Below are 16,027 nucleotides of genomic sequence, written 5' to 3' on the forward strand. Positions count from 1 at the left end.
AAAATCCCTGTAGATTCTGATCAGAATTGCGTTGAATCTACAGATCAATTTGATTGAAAGCAGACTCTTTTCTTGCTTAAATAAGATAAATTAATTTTCTCACAGCTCTGCAGTCTAGACGTCCAAGATCAGGGTGCCAGAATGGTGAGGTTCTGGTGAGAGCTCTTTTCTTGGCTTAAAGATAGCTGCCTTCCCACTGTGTCCTCGCAGGGTAGCAAAAGCACGAGAGGAGACATCTTTAGGATATTCAATCTTCCTATCACGAGATGCTGTAACTTTAGGGCACTGCTGGTAAATGGTTAATGACCAGTTCTCCAGGAACAAAACATGCATTTGCAGGGGACAAGGATGGGCTACTCCAAGATGTGCCATTATGACATGTGAGCTGAAAACAATCATCGCCCAAGACTCAGAAAGACACTTTGACCTTCCCCAGCCCAACTGCATAAAAAGGGTATAGATAGTGGAGCAGCTCCAGAAGGAGAGCCATCATGCATCACAGCACATAACCTCTTTATAATATGACACAGGTGTGGTAAGCAGGAAGGAATGTGGAAAATTCCTCTCTGTGTCCCTCTGTTTCTGTGTGGCCTATCAAACATTTGTTTACCAAACATTTACTCTTTTATATTCCTGTAAATTGCTTCCTTTGTCTTTGAAGTCCCTGACCCCTACCTCCTTACCTTAGCTCAGGATGACATATATACCACATCTCCCTGACTATCTTTGGAATCTATGCCTCTAGATTCCCTATATGTAATTAAATTTGATTTTTTCCTCCTGTTAATCTGTCTCATGCCAATTTGATTTTTAGACCAGCCAAGAGGGATAGAGGAAATTTCTTCCTCCCCAATACATTTATAGACAGGAGTATATACATTTATGATACATTTTTATGATATAAAGCATAGATAGCCCACAATTTAGAAAAACCGCACAATATGCAATATTCTTTATTGTGCTCTATATTGTCCATGTAATCTACTGATTTTTTCAGAATGCTTTCACAGACTTTTGCTGATCCCTTCTATTTGTAGCCAATCTGTGTTTTGCAATTGATGAATGAGGGTAGCTGCTGTATGAATGCGGGCTCACATTTTTTGTTTTCATAAATAAGGAAGGTGAAAGTCACATACGGTTTCTGTTGCATATACTTTTTCATACTGTTTTTTGAAAAACAATCCTTTAAAAATGAAGAAAGCTATTCTTGGGCCATTCAGAGACAAGCTTTGGGCCCAGTATGGCCCACTGGCCAAAATTCACTGACGCTTTCTATGTCCTTGAGATTTGTTTACATTTATTGTATCCGATTGATGAAAATACTCTACAGTGGTGTATTTCTGTGCTGCGCTCCCCAGCTTTGCATTCAGTGACATCACATTGGTAGCTTGAAACTGGGCAGTATTTATAGCTAAATTGGCAAACACTGAAGACCAGGGCTTGATTTATTATTGGTTGATTGCCTAGACTTCAGAAAGTGATGCAGGAAATGTTGATAATGCAGATTAAACCTAAAATGTGTAATTACATTGTGAATGGTACAACAATTGAGGAAATAGTCTTCTAGTATTTGCAAATTATCATCCAATTCAGCAGAGAAATCACTCCTGTCATTTTAACAGACAAGTCATGAAAAAGAAATACACAGGCCCGACATGGGGTCACTTCCACTAGGCGAGGTCACCAAACCAGGACCTAATATCGAAGCCTAATTACAGCTTCAACCTCCCCCAGAAATGCAATCAGTCAGGAATTTTCTGACCAGCATCATTGATAAGATAATCTTTCACATGAGCTTTCTTCATCGTCCATAAAAGAAAATGCATTTTCTTTCATGCACATATAATAGGTGCATTTTAAGGCCCCCTGTCCTTCCCTCTTAGAGAAAGTGACCTTGCCTGAGTCAATCACTTCTTTTCTTTGATTAATAACTACCCCCCCACACCAATCAAAACCTTCCATTTTGTACAATTCTTGGAGCATTTCTCTGCTTGTTGGAGGGGATGCTGCCTTATTCATGAATGGCTTAATAAAGCCAATTAAATCTTCAAATGTCCTTGGATGAATTTTATTTTTTAACAAAGTAAAATGACAACATACATCATCTGCTAATGGCACTCTCACCTCCCTGTGCAGAAGATCCCCTACCTCTCACTAGGTGTGGATCCTACTACCCATCACTCCATAGGCAAGTGATCCAGTCCTGGCCAACCAGAGTAACAGGGTAGGGATACCCATGTGACCCAATTCAGGCCAATCCGAGAGAATTCTGAGATTTGTTGGAACTACGTTGGCTTGGGTTGCCTAAGCTCCTGGGGTCTCCACACGGACCCATCTGAGCATACAGCTCAGCGAGGACCTCAGGGCCAAGACCTGGAGAGAGTCCAGATGTCGCTGTTGGAGCACTCACATCGAAGGGGCCGTGAGCAGGACTCGCCTGGGTTTTCGGTTCAGTGAGTCAAGCTCTTATAACAGAGCTTTCCAACGGCCCATCTCAAAACATGAGTGCCAGTTTTTTCTTTGAAAAGTACAGACACCCTAGACCTAGAGGGATACACAGGAGACCAGGCATCAGGAGATCAGTGGCCTAATCTGGACTTACCCCCTCTTGATGGCACAACCTCAGATCAGTTGCTTCTGCTCTTGGCGCCTCAGTTTCCTCATCTGGTCCCTGTCCTCAAAGGTGTGTAGAGACGAGTTAGACAAAAGCCTGCTTGCCAAAGTGCCGACAGCATTCTTCTGCTGTCGAGGCATCTGCCTTCAATAGGGAGAACTCCCAGGTGATTGAGCATGGAGTATGTCAACCTGTGGTGGCTCATGGTGACAAAGTCTTTCTCCTCCACAATTTCTCAGTGCAATTCACAAGGAAGTTTTTCATGACTCATCTTGATGATGAGGGGTCATACTAAGGGGAAACGAGTGTACAGCATGGAGTATGCCAGCCAGGGGTTTTATTTCCAGTTGTGCCTCTTACCACCTGTATGAATGTAGACATATGAATGTCTATATTGATGTTGGGCAAGGTATTGTGCTTCTCTGAGCCTCAATTTATTCATCCATCAAATGGGATTGTGAAGATTAAACAACACTGTGCCCAGCATATAATAGGTGCTCAACCAATGGTAGATGTTATTAAGACAACGATGTGTGGCTTTCCACCAGATTAATAGTGACTGTGAAGTTTGAAATTATCAAATGGGAATACACTCCCACAGCTCTGAAAGACCAAAGGAGCTTTAGACTTACCTACAATGTTCTGATTCTTTTTAAGCAAGCAAATGAGTTCAGGTATTTATTTTGGAAATAAAAACAATTATTTGTGAAAGGAAATTGTGACATACGCGAGGTATGTCTGAGCAAATCTTATTAAATCTGCTAGTCTGAGCGCTTTGTATTTTAATGACGGCACTGACTTCACGTCCTGGGTGTTTGCTGCCCCTTAGTGGTCATTTCTGTCATTGCAAGCTGGGGGAAATCCCTATTCAGTTTTACTAGTCAAACAGCCAGCAAGCACATCAAAAGGTTGACGACATTCAGACTTGCTTTCCTCAGATGCTAGAAAGCAGTTCTCAGTTCACAGCTAAGACAGACAGGCCCTTGGGAAAATCGTCTGGAGTTAGCACGAGCTAATAGAAGCAGTGACCTGCCAATTTTCCTAGAGCCTTAGTTTGAATTTTAGGACCTTGACTTTTCCTCCTCCTTTCCTGCTACGAAAGGTTCTATTTAGACCATGCTTATAATTATTGATCAAGTGCACTTGAGTTCATTTTGTGAAGACAGTTTTGAGGATTTCATAGCAGATTCAGAAATAATTAGACATATTTAGGATGCCATAAAATGGAGGCATCTTGTATGGTTTTCCCAATTTGCCTGGCATCAGAAACAAAGTGATGTACTTAGGGCCTAAGACAGGGGCTTGAGGCCAAGGAAACCTGGAGGCTTCCATGTCATGGGGTGTTACAGCTGTCACTTTGGCGACTCGGTGTGCTGGCTGAACTTGAGGTTGTGAATATCCCCATGACTCAAGTTTCCTGGCTTCTACCACCTCCTGTCCATCAGGGCCCAGATAAAATAGTTATTCGGGGCTCAGACTTGGGCAGAAGCCAAATTCTACAACTGTTAATTTGAATGATATTTAATAGAGTTTCAACAGAGTTTCAAGAGGCTTCGAGAGAATTCCAGCAAGCTCAGCCAGAACTTTGGTCTGTTCTTAACACAGCAGCCAGACTCCTGGTAGAACATGTCACTCCTCTGTTCCGAACCTTCCAATGACTTTCCATTTCTCTTGGAGTAGAAGCCAAAGTCCTTACAGTGGCTCACAAAGCCCTACATGGCTCCCTCCTGCCTGCTACATTTGCCAAGTCCTGTTCCTCGTGAACATTAGGAATGTTCTGTCTCAGGGCCTTTTGCACTTCCTGCTCCCTGGGCCTGGGATGCTCTGTCAGACTGGCTCCCTCCCTCATCTCCTTCAGACCTTCACTCAGTGCCCTCTCCTTTGGAAGCCCAGCTTAATTTTTTTCCTGAGCACCTATCATTATCTAATCTCTTTTATTTTTATTTGACACTTTGTCTACCTCCCCTAACAGAATGCACACTCTGTGAGGACAGGGGCTTTTTTTTAATAGAAAAAATCCTTTTACTGAAGACATTAATTGGCAAGGTGTGTACATAAGAAATAATGTCAGACAAGGTAAACTTGTAAGTTAAAGATCTCGTTAGAAAGAAGGACATCACTTGAAGGAAACCATTTATAAGCCATTATATAGTTACTGTAAAAGGTGTTTTATAATTACCGTAAAAAATGTTCAATCTTGTTTATTTAGCCCAGGAAGCAATATAATAATCTCACATCCTGGTTTTATAGGCTCAGATGAGATCTGAGTTGTATTTTCCCTGCTTGTTACCTTGAGAGTTTGTTCAGTTGAGGAATGAACAAGAACAGTGTAGCGCAGTTGCGGAGTTAATTGCCTGGACTTCAGAATACCCATGCTGGAGAAGGAGCGCCAAGAAATGAACCATGATGGCTGTGGTGGCTCTAATAGAAGTGAGAATTTAATCACTAATGCTTCTGGTGTCTGAGGTTCTGGGGTCAGTGTTGTATGTGGGACCTGAAGGCCTGAGGTCAAGCCCTGCCTCTGCCACTTATTGGTCTGTCCCTGTGGGCCAATCCCAGTGCCCAGCACATAGTAGGTGCTCATTGAAAAAGAAGCCAAAGTTGGCGATACAGCCTTGGAGGTTCTGGAGGTGAGAGGGATGGTCAGAAAACTCTTGGGCCTCACAGGGAGTCACAGATGAGGAGGGAATGGTAGATGTAAAGGACCTGCAACCCACTTTTAAAGAACTCTGGACAGTGTAAATCCCACCAGTGATTATTAATGCACCATGCCAGGGCCAGCTTGTGGGGTTAAGAAGGGCCCTGCAGGGAGGTTGAGGCCAGCATGAAGGAAATACCCTGGAGAAGTTCACAGCCAAGTGCAGAGGGTAGATGCCTACATATCCATCTAGCATGGGCCAGTGCAGTCTGTGCCACCATGGGGCTCAGAATCACCAAGTGGGGAGCAAAGTGTTCTGAGAGGGAGGGCTGGGGACCAGGCAATCTTGGTGGGACTATGAGCTGGATACAACCAGACGGCGGTGGGAACATCTTGGGGGCAAAAATAACCTTATTGTCAGGTCCTTTTTCTCCCTTCCATGCTCCCCCTACCTTGATTACTGAAGTCATGTATTTTCTCATGGCAGAAAACTTATAAATTAGAAAAGAACTAAGAAAATCTCACCACCCAGAGATGGTACTTGCTAACATTTTAGTGTATATCCCTGTAGCTTATTTTTGACATTATTAATTTTTAACTATGAATGATACACAAGCATATTCTTCTTGTAAAAAATTAAAGCATTACAAATAGGTCTCAAGTCCCCTTATATAGCCGGCCCCACTCCTAATCCCTCCGCTCCACCCCTTGCCTCCCAGGTGACCACTTCATCAGGGTAGTAAATATTCCAGACTGTTCTCTATGTACGTAGAGATGTAGAGGCCTATTTTATGTTTTGGTTAGAATTAATTTTATATTGCAAATTCAGTTTTGTGGCTGCATTTTCTTTTTTAATTCCCATGTGACTACGTTCTCTATATAATTATGTATGTTCTTATAGAAAATATATTATTTTGTAGGTTTCTATATTTGTTTGAACTGTATTGCTTGTACTGATGTGCAACTTGTGTGACACTGATTTAGTGCAAAGGGGTTGAGAATGCAGGCTCTGGAACCTGATTACATAGATTTAAATCCTGTCTCTACCTCTTCCTAGCTGTGCGACCTGAGCCGATTACCTAACCTCTCTGTGCTTCAGTTGTCTGCTTTGTAAAAGGGAGCTGTTAGTAGTTAGTCTCTCCCTTCCTGGAAGAGTTGTCATGTGGACAAAATGAGATAACATATGTTCACTATTAAAAACAGTGCTATAAATAAACATTCGGTCAAATAAATTTGTTAATACTTATAGGATCATCTCATTATTGGATGGCTAAACAGTAGAATGGCTAAGAGCACGGGCTCCACAGCCAAGGCTGACTGCTACCTGGGTTCAACCCCCAGACCCACCAGTGGTCCAATGAGCTTCAGACAAGTTTCTTAATTTTTCTATGCCTTATCTCTAAAATGGCTTAGTTGTAGTGTCTGCTTTGTAAGGTGAGAATTACATTAATATGCCTAAGTATTGAGAAAGGTACTGCACTGAAGTGTTAGTAATTTTTTTGTCTGCTACCTGACATTTCAAAGAATGACTACACAGTACAGTTTTAAAAGCCATTTTTCTCTCCTTTTTTATTTATCAAGGTATCATTGATATACAATGTTATACTCAGGTTTCACATGAGCAACATTGTGGTTACTACATTCCCCCTAATATCAAGTCCCCACCATATACCCCATTGTAGTCACTGTCCATCAGCATAGCAAGATGAAAAGCCATTTTTCTTTTAATAGACACGTAGGCTGGTTACCCATCTCCTTGCTCCTGGGCATCTCTCTACCCACAAGTGGAACTCCTAGGTCAGTGGGTGTGTACATTTCAATCTCTTAATATTTAAAAAATGTTCACATAGATTTATTATTTTAAAGAGTCAGGTTAGAAGATTTTGCCAGTTTTTTCACTTAACTATACAGTGTGAATAATTTCCAAAATCACTAAATATTCTATAGCATTTTCTTTACCTACCTTTTCATAAACATTTTATCTATGGAAAATTTCAAACATATACAGAAGTACGGAGAATGTAAAATGAACCCCCATGCACTCATCCCCTAGCTTCAAAAAATGTTGACATTTTGCCATACTCTGTATGGCACTGTTAATAATGGCCTAATGTGCACTGTCCACATGTGCTGTAATTTACTGGGACTGTACCTTACTGTTGGAAAATTAGGATTTTATTTTTTCACTATGATAATAGGATTTAAATATCTCCCATATAGTGATAGAAGTACAGGAGTATTCTGACATTCTGTTTTAGGTGTTGCCCTGCTCCCCACTTAGCCCAATACTGATCCTCTTCTGCCCTCAGGTTTCCAAATGCAGAGCTGGAGACAAGGATTCTGGACATGTGACTTATTGAAGGAGAGAGGGAAATAGAGCAAGGAAGAGAGGGGCTGAACAAGGATGTGTTGTCAGGGACCCTCTGACCTGAGCTTTCCCATCTGGGTGCTCTGGAGCAAAACTCTTAACACTGACTTGCCCTGCTATGGACAGGGAGGTGGGCTTTCTTTTCCTTCATGTCTATAGCCCCTGGCAGCCCAGGGGCTGGGGTCACCTCCTACTCATTTTAGGGGGAGGGAGAGGCCACAGGGCCAGGTGAGGGACAGTGACAGCCTGTGAGGGGGTCTGAAACACCAAGACGCTCATGTTCTGCATCCTGAGACCCTTGCTGAGACCTATTGATAAGTGAGATTTCATAAAAAGCATCTGTGAGGTTACAACAAATCTTCAGAGCTCTTGGCTTAAACTAGAAAAGAGGCAGGAGGCAGGAAATGAATCTCTCCTCTTTTCATATCTGGCTGCAAAGCCCACAGACGCCCAAGCTCAGGCTGCAGCTAGACATGGAATGAGATGAAAGATTAGGCCACATGATGGCTCCAGCAGAATTTAAGAAAGAAACAAACAAAAAAATTAGTCAATAAAAAGCAGCAGGAGGCTGCAGGGGATGTGGAGTGGGAGACAAAGGGACAGGCAGAGGGGAGATTATCCCAAGTTTCTGCAGATTCATGGGCCATTGGAAAAAGCTGGCAGGGAGCAAAGAAACTGCTGAGAAGGGGATATTTAGATTTTGGAATAGAGCTTCTGTTTGTCAGGCAGGAGAGCTGTTTGCAGACAGGAGGGTAGAGTGGGACTCGCCTGTATTGCTTGTACTGATGTGCAACTTGTGTGACACTGATTTAGTGCAAAGGGGTTGAGAATGCAGGCTCTGGAACCTGATTACATAGATTTGAATCCTGTCTCTACCTCTTCCTAGCTGTGCGACCTGAGCCGATTACCTAACCTGGGTGCAGGTTCAGGTTCAGGTTCAATACACAAGGCAGGAAGGGCTCTTGGAGAATTAATATTCTCACGCTTAGAAGTGTGAGGCCTGACCTTCTGAAGGTCATTGGCCTGCTGTCCGTCCTGCTGCCAGACACGGGAAGGGACAAGAGAGAAGACATTGCCATCTGTGCTTCTGGGCTGCATCCCACCCACACACATTTTATTGACTGGAATGTGGACTGTAAGAATCAAAATCTTGAAAAATCTGGGTCTCCAAGATTCACACATGGCCCAATGGAATTGTCTCAGTAATGGCTGCCCCCTATAAAGTGGTCGCACCTCACTCCCCACCACTCCCTAGTAATTTATATCTGCCCGCCTCATTTATCAGATTTTTGGCTGGACCACCCACCAAGGTTTCAGGAAGTCCAACCTCAATTATCTTTTTTTCCGTCAAACATCTTTTGAGGCTCCACTCTCTACCTCTGGCTACAGCTATTTGTCTGATGTTCAGGAAGACAACAATGGGCAGGGGGAGTAGATGGGGAAGACCAACATAGAGGGTAAGGATGTGAGCCGTGGAACCAGACAGTTTGGGTTCAAATCTTGGCTCCAGTACTAGCTATATGAGCTTGAAAAGTTGTTATACCCACTGGGGACTCAGTTTTCTCAACTATAAAATGGGAATAATGAAATGAATAAACACATAAAGCTCTTGCACTGATGAAGTGTGCAACGTTAGCTATTATTGTGATTGCTAGCCCTGGACTCTGATGTTACTGAGCCTCCTGCTACACAAGGCCACTCCCAGGGCTGTGCTTCCACTGGCCATCAGTTACAGAAACTTACCCTGTCATACCTTATTTGGAAAGAATTTCAAAATCCAGAATGTTCCTACAGCCTCTGGAGTTTTCGGAGCACATCCGTGCATATGTTCCCATGGAGCCTCATTCATCCTGCCAGGTGGGCTGGACTTGGATGAGCACAAGTGACTCCCTCTGACAAGTGATTGGACTGAGAGTCAGAAGGCCCCATGGTTCCACACAGGTCACAGGCAGTTAGGATGCCCCTGAGTTTTTCCCGGGGGAGGGGTGGCATCATGGGAATGCCTGAGAACCACAAGGGTATAGTTAGACCTGGAAATGAAGCACCTCAGAGGCAAAGGTGAAATCCTGTTCCCCCACTGTGGGGAAGTTGGGGTTTCTATGGCCAGGATACCCACTGAACTCAAACCACCTGATGATGTAACTGGCCTGTTGCTAGGCTACCACTTCCACACCCATAGGCAATAAGCTATTATTGTGCTATATAGAGAGCTTGGCCCAGTGCTCTGGGCGGAGGCAGAGATGCTGGTGCTTAACCCACCACCAGGAGAACGAACCGGGTACCCTTTCACCCCAAAGAACGTTTTGCTGTCAATTTCTTTGATCACATTGAATCCATAGTGAACTTGCCTGGGGCTGAAACCCACTGGCAAGACACTAGGGTTGTTTCAAGTGCTTGGGAAGTCAATAGAGCAAGGATTTTTGTGCTGACTTCAGTATGTGGCCCTCCTAATTGGTCAAAACTTTTCCTAATGAGTGTGACCATTCCTTTCCTCCACAGCTCTGCTTGGGTTTGGAGTCGAGGAAACAGCGATTTAAAAACCCTTTAGCATGTTTGATGGACTCTGGGAGAGTGAGTATGGCTTATGAACAAACAGAGGGGTCCCTGCTGGAAGAGACCTAGGCCCTCCACCCAGACATAGCCACTGTGGAGAGCAGAGGCAGGCTGGCTAGCCGGCCCCTGCTTGGTGTGGGGAGGTGGCTGGGGACTGGGCCCTGAGTACTGGGCATGTACAGTGTGGTGCCTGGTGCCCCCTGGTGGATGCAGAGTTGCTCTGCAGGACAGCTGTCTGCATGATCTTACTGGGTTCACATGAGGTGGCCCATCTGTGGGACTAGTCAAATCACCACACCCATCTCACAGGATTGATAATAGGACCTAGGGCACACCAGGCATGCAGGCACCTCCCTAGAAGCTCTGCAAAGCCCTAGGCAGCTGGAGCTGAAGAAAGGGTGAATCAGCTGAGCAAAAGTCAAGGGAGCAGTAGTCCGATTCCCTGCCGAGCTCTGCCTTATTGACAGGAGTTTTGTGTGAGTTGTTCAGATGTTGTGTATCTACTCCCTTTTATAAGAACAGTGGGACTCCAGTAGCCTCGACTGCGAGAGAACACCCACCTGTTACCCTTAAACCTTTTAAGAAGCAGAACTGAAGGAGAGAGCAATGTTCTTTTTTTTTTTTTTTTGAACATTATATTTACTAGGGTCCCTCCTTCACCAAGTCCCCCCCACAAACCCCGTTACAGTCACTGTCCATCTGTGTAGTAAGATGTTGTAGAATCACCACTTGTCTTCTCTGTGTTGCACAGCCCTCCCCATGCCTCCCCCCCAAGTTATACATGCTAATCGTAATGCCCTCTTTCTTTTTCCCCACCCTTATCCCTCCCTCCCCTCCCATTCTCCCCAGTCCCTTTCCCCTTGGTAACTGTTAGTGCATTCTTGGGTTCTGTGATTCTGCTGCTGTTTTGTTCCTTCAGTTTTTCTTTGTTCTTATACTCCACAGATGAGTGAAATCATTTGGTACTTGTCTTTCTCCACTTGGCTTATTTCACTGAGCATAATACCCTCTAGCTCCATCCATGTTGTTGCAAATGGTAGGAATTACTTTCTTCTTATGGCTGAATAATACTCCATTGTGTATATGTACCACATCTTCTTTATCCATTCATCTACTGATGGACACTTAGGTTGCTTCCATTTCTTGGCTATTGAAAATAGTGCTGCGATAAACATAGAGGTGCATCTGTCTTTTTCAAACTGGGCTGCTGCATTCTTAGGGTAAATTCCTAAAAGTGGAATTCCTGGGTCAAATGGTATTTTTATTTTGAGCTTTTTGAGGAACCTCCATACTGCTCTCCATAGTGGCTGAACTAATCTACATTCCCACCAGCAGTGTAGGAGGGTTCCCCTTTCTCCACAACCATGCCAACATTTGTTTTTGTTTGTCTTTTGGATGGTAGCGATCCTTACTGTGAGGTGATATCTCATTGTGCTTTTAATTTGCATTTCTCTGATAACTAGCGATGTGGAGCATCTTTTCATGTGTCTGTTGGCCATCTGAATTTCTTCTTTGGGGAACTGTCTGTTCAGCTCCTCTGCCCATTTTTTAATTGGATGATTTGCTTTTTGTTTGTTGAGGTGCGTGAGCTCTTTATATATTTTGGATGTCAGGCCCTTATCGGATCTGTCATTTATGAATATATTCTCCATACTGTAGGGTACCTTTTTGTTCTATTGATGGTGTCCTTTGCTGTACAGAAGCTTTTCAGCTTGATAGAGTCCCACTTGTTCATTTTTGTTTTTGTTCCCCTACCCCGGTGAGATATGTTCATGAGGAAGTTACTCATGTTTATGTCCAAGAGATTTTTGCCTATGTTTTCTTCTAAGAGTTTTATGGTTTCATGACTTACACTCAGGTCTTTGATCCATTTTGAATTTTTTGTGTATGGGGTTAGACAGTGATCCAGTTTCATTCTCTTACATGTAGCTGTCCAGTTTTGCCAGCACCATCTGTTGAAGAGACTGTCGTTTCCCCATTGTATGTCCATGGCTCCTTTATCGTATATTAATTGCAGGTCGATAAATTTTTAAAAAGTGAATGCATCCATGCAGTCAGCATCCAGATTAAAAAACAGAACATTAACAGATCTCAGAAGAGTCTCTCATTTCTATTCCCAGGGAACAACCGTTCTCCCCTTCAAAATAACCACTCTTCTGACATCTGTCACCATAAAGTGGTTTTGTCTGATGTGAACTTTATATAAACGGAGTCATCCTTTGGGGTCTGCCTTCTTTTGCTCACCATTATGTCTGTGAGATTCATTCCTGTTGTTATTTGTGGATGTAGTTCATTCTTTTAGTTACTGAATATTCTGCTATCTGACCTCACCTAAATTTATTTATCCATTCTTCCGCTAATGGGCTTTGGGGTTGTTTCCTCTTTGGGGCTATGGTGCTATGAGCATTGTGGTACATGGCTTTTGGTGAAAATATGTATGTATTTATGCTGGAGATAGAAAGATAGGTAGGTAGGTAGGTAGATAAAGAGATAGAGAAACAGGTAGAAAGGTGATACGAACATATGTGGAATTGCTGGGTCATAGAGTAGGTGTGTATTTAGCTTTAATATATTTTGCCGGGTTTCCAAAGTGGTTGTCTCTATTTACAACCCCTCAACAGTATATGGTTGCCCCAGTTGCTCCACAACCTTTTACAATTTTTTATTTTTGTGTTAAAATACATATAAAATTTACCATCTTAACCATTTTGAAGTATATGGTTCAGTGGTGTTAGGTACTTTCTTAACATGCACCAACCCCTCTCATTCATCTCTGTAACTCTTCACCTTGCAAAGCTGAACCAGTATTCACTAAACAGTAAGTCCCTGTTTCCTTCCCTGCCCCCAAGGCCCTGACAACCACCACTCTACTTTCTGTGTAATTTTGTCTACCTTAAGTATAAATGGAATCATACAGTATCTGTCCTTCTGTGACTGGCTTATTTCACTTAATATAATGTCCTCAAAGTTCATCCATGTTGTTGCTTATGTTAGAATCACTGTTTTTAAAGGCTTGGTAACATTTCATTCTGTGGATATACCACATTTATTTATCCATTCGCCCACCAAAGGACTCTTGGGTTGCTGCCATGTTTTGGCTATTGTGAATAATGCTGCTATGAGCATGGTGTATAAATATCTCTTTGAGAACCTGCTTTCAATTACTTTGGGTATGTGTCCAGAAATGAAATTGGTGGATCACATGGAAATTCTATTTTTAGTTTTTGAGGTCCCTCCATACTCTCTTCCAAAAAGACTTTTGCACTCCCCAACACTTTCTCTACATCCTAATCAACACTTGTTATTTATATGTTTATTTTTATAGTAGCCATCCTAATGGGTGTGAGGTGGTATCTCAAGGTAGTTTTGATTTGCATTTCCCTAATGATGAGTGATGTTAAGCCTCTTTTCATGTCCTTATTGGCCATTTGTATATTCTCCCTCTTTTTGTTTGTCCTTTGGAAGTTTGATTATGATGTGTTTTGGTGTAGGTCTCTCACTTCTTCTTACTTGGAGTTTGTTGAATTTCTTGGATGTTTATGTTCATGTCTTTCATCAAATTTGGTATTTCAGCCATTATTTCTTTAAATATTCTCTCTGCCCCTTTCTTTTCTCCTTCTGGGACCCCCACAGTGTATATGTCAGTCCTCTTGATGGAGTCCCACAGGTACTTTAGGCTCCATTCCTTTTTCCGTAATATTTTTTCTCTCTGTTCCTCAGACTGGATAATTTCTATCATTCTATCTTCAAACTCAGTGATTCTTTCTTCTGTCCGCTTAAGTCTGCCCTTGAATCCCTGTAGTGAATTTTTCACTTCAATTATTATACTTTTCAGAATTTGAGAATTCTGAGTTTCAGAGTAAGCCCCAGAATTTCTCGGGGACAATTTCTGTTCATTTTTTTTTCCCTTTGAATGGGCCATAGTTTTCTGTTTCTTTGTATGCTTTGTGTATTTTGCTGAAGACTGGATACTTGAAAATAGTAATGTAGTAACTCTGGAAATCAGATTCTCCCCCTTCCCCAGGGTTTGCTCTTTTTTTGCTTTTGTTTTGGTTGTTTCTGTTCATTCGATTGCTGCAGGCTGTCTCTGAGCCAAGGATAATCCTGAGGTGTAAACTTAGCACCTTCTTAGGACTTTTCTGAGTCTTTGCCTTTCCTTGGGTACATGTGGTCACTTTGTAATTTTCTCCATATATGCAGTTGTTCTGAATGTCCTAGTATTTAATGTCTGGGTCCCAAAGGGGGAAAAAGAAAAACGAAGTGGGGGTGGGAAATAGAGTGCTGGCTCTTTAAATCCCCAGGCATCACTTCCACCCTGGTGGAGGGGCTTGCAACAATGGGGGATGGTGCAACAACAATGGCTGCTCTTCTCTTTGTACCTCTGATATCAGGAGCAGCAACCAGTGATCAGAGCACAGATCCCTGATATTTGGAAAAAACAGTCCTTCTTGGCCCACCCTGGCTCCCACCACTGTGCAAGCTGCTCCAGGAGTAGATGTACAATGGCCTGCCACATGGTTGAAGGTGGGGGGTGGGCATCTGCTACTGTGCTAAGTGCTGAAATCAAGTAAAATTACCTTCAATTTGCCATCCAACCCTTCCCTTGGAAGTGGCAAGCCTTAAGACTCTAGAGTTCAAAATTGTTACATCAGACAGATACTGTCCAGGCAATTGTCTAGGTGGGAGAGAGAATTCCTATCCACCAATTCCACTTCTGAGTGTATACTCAAAAGAATTGAAATTTATCTCCCAGAATCTTCACTCTACAACCTTTTGGACACTTGGTACTGCCAATTTTTAAATATAGCCATTTTCTCAACTTCATTAGTAATCAGAGAAATGAAAATTTAAACCCCAAGAGATATGCTACACATCTATTAGAGGGGCTCAACTAAGGAAAAAAAATCTGACAATACTAAGTATTAGTGAAATTTGGAGCAAGAGGAACTCTTAGGCATCGCTGGTGGGAATGTAATATGATGTAATCATTTTATAAAATAATTTGGCAGTTTTATAAACTTAGATATATATATATGTATATATATATATATATATCTAACTTTAGATATATAAATATTCCACTCTTATATATTTTCCCAAGAGAAATAAAATATATATTCATGCAAAAACCTGTACATGAATGCTTATAGTTTTATTCATAATAATAAAAAACTAGAGATAACAGAAATATCCATAAAAATGAATGGATAAATAAAATGTAGTTTAGCTATCAATTAGAAGGAATGAACTTCAGATACATGCATCCACATGGATGAATACTTAAAAACATTAATCTGAGATAAAGAAGCCAGACCCAAAAGATACGGTATGATTCCATTTACGTAAAATTCTAGAACAGGCAAAACTAAGTTATAGTGACAAAAAGCAGATCGGTGTTTCCTGAGGTGTATGCCGCAGGACCAAGAGGAGACTGACTGCAGAGGAAGATGAGGGAAATTTGTAGAATGATGGGAATAGCCCACATCTTGATGGTGAGGATGCAATACATTTATTAAACACATCTAAGCATACTCTTCAAAAAGGTGCATTTATGGAAGGAAATTGTACTTCATGAAAAATGTAGTTATTCTAGCCTGATGGCTGTGAGGTGGTTTTTCATTGTGGATTTAATTTTCATCACACCTATAACTCATGATGTTGAGCACCTCCCACATATTTCTTGCTATTTGGATATTTTATCAGGGTTCTCAGAAGGCAAGCTGAAACTCAGGAGAGCTTATAGTAGTTCCAGTCCCAGTCCAACAGCCTCAAGTCCCAGGATGAGCCAGGGTTTCAGTCCTAGTCTGAAGGCAGGAAGAAAACCAATGTCCAAGCTTGAAGGTAGTCAGGAATT

Source organism: Manis javanica, chromosome 17 (genome assembly GCF_040802235.1).
Source record: "Manis javanica isolate MJ-LG chromosome 17, MJ_LKY, whole genome shotgun sequence".
Taxonomy (NCBI): Eukaryota; Metazoa; Chordata; class Mammalia; order Pholidota; family Manidae; genus Manis; species Manis javanica.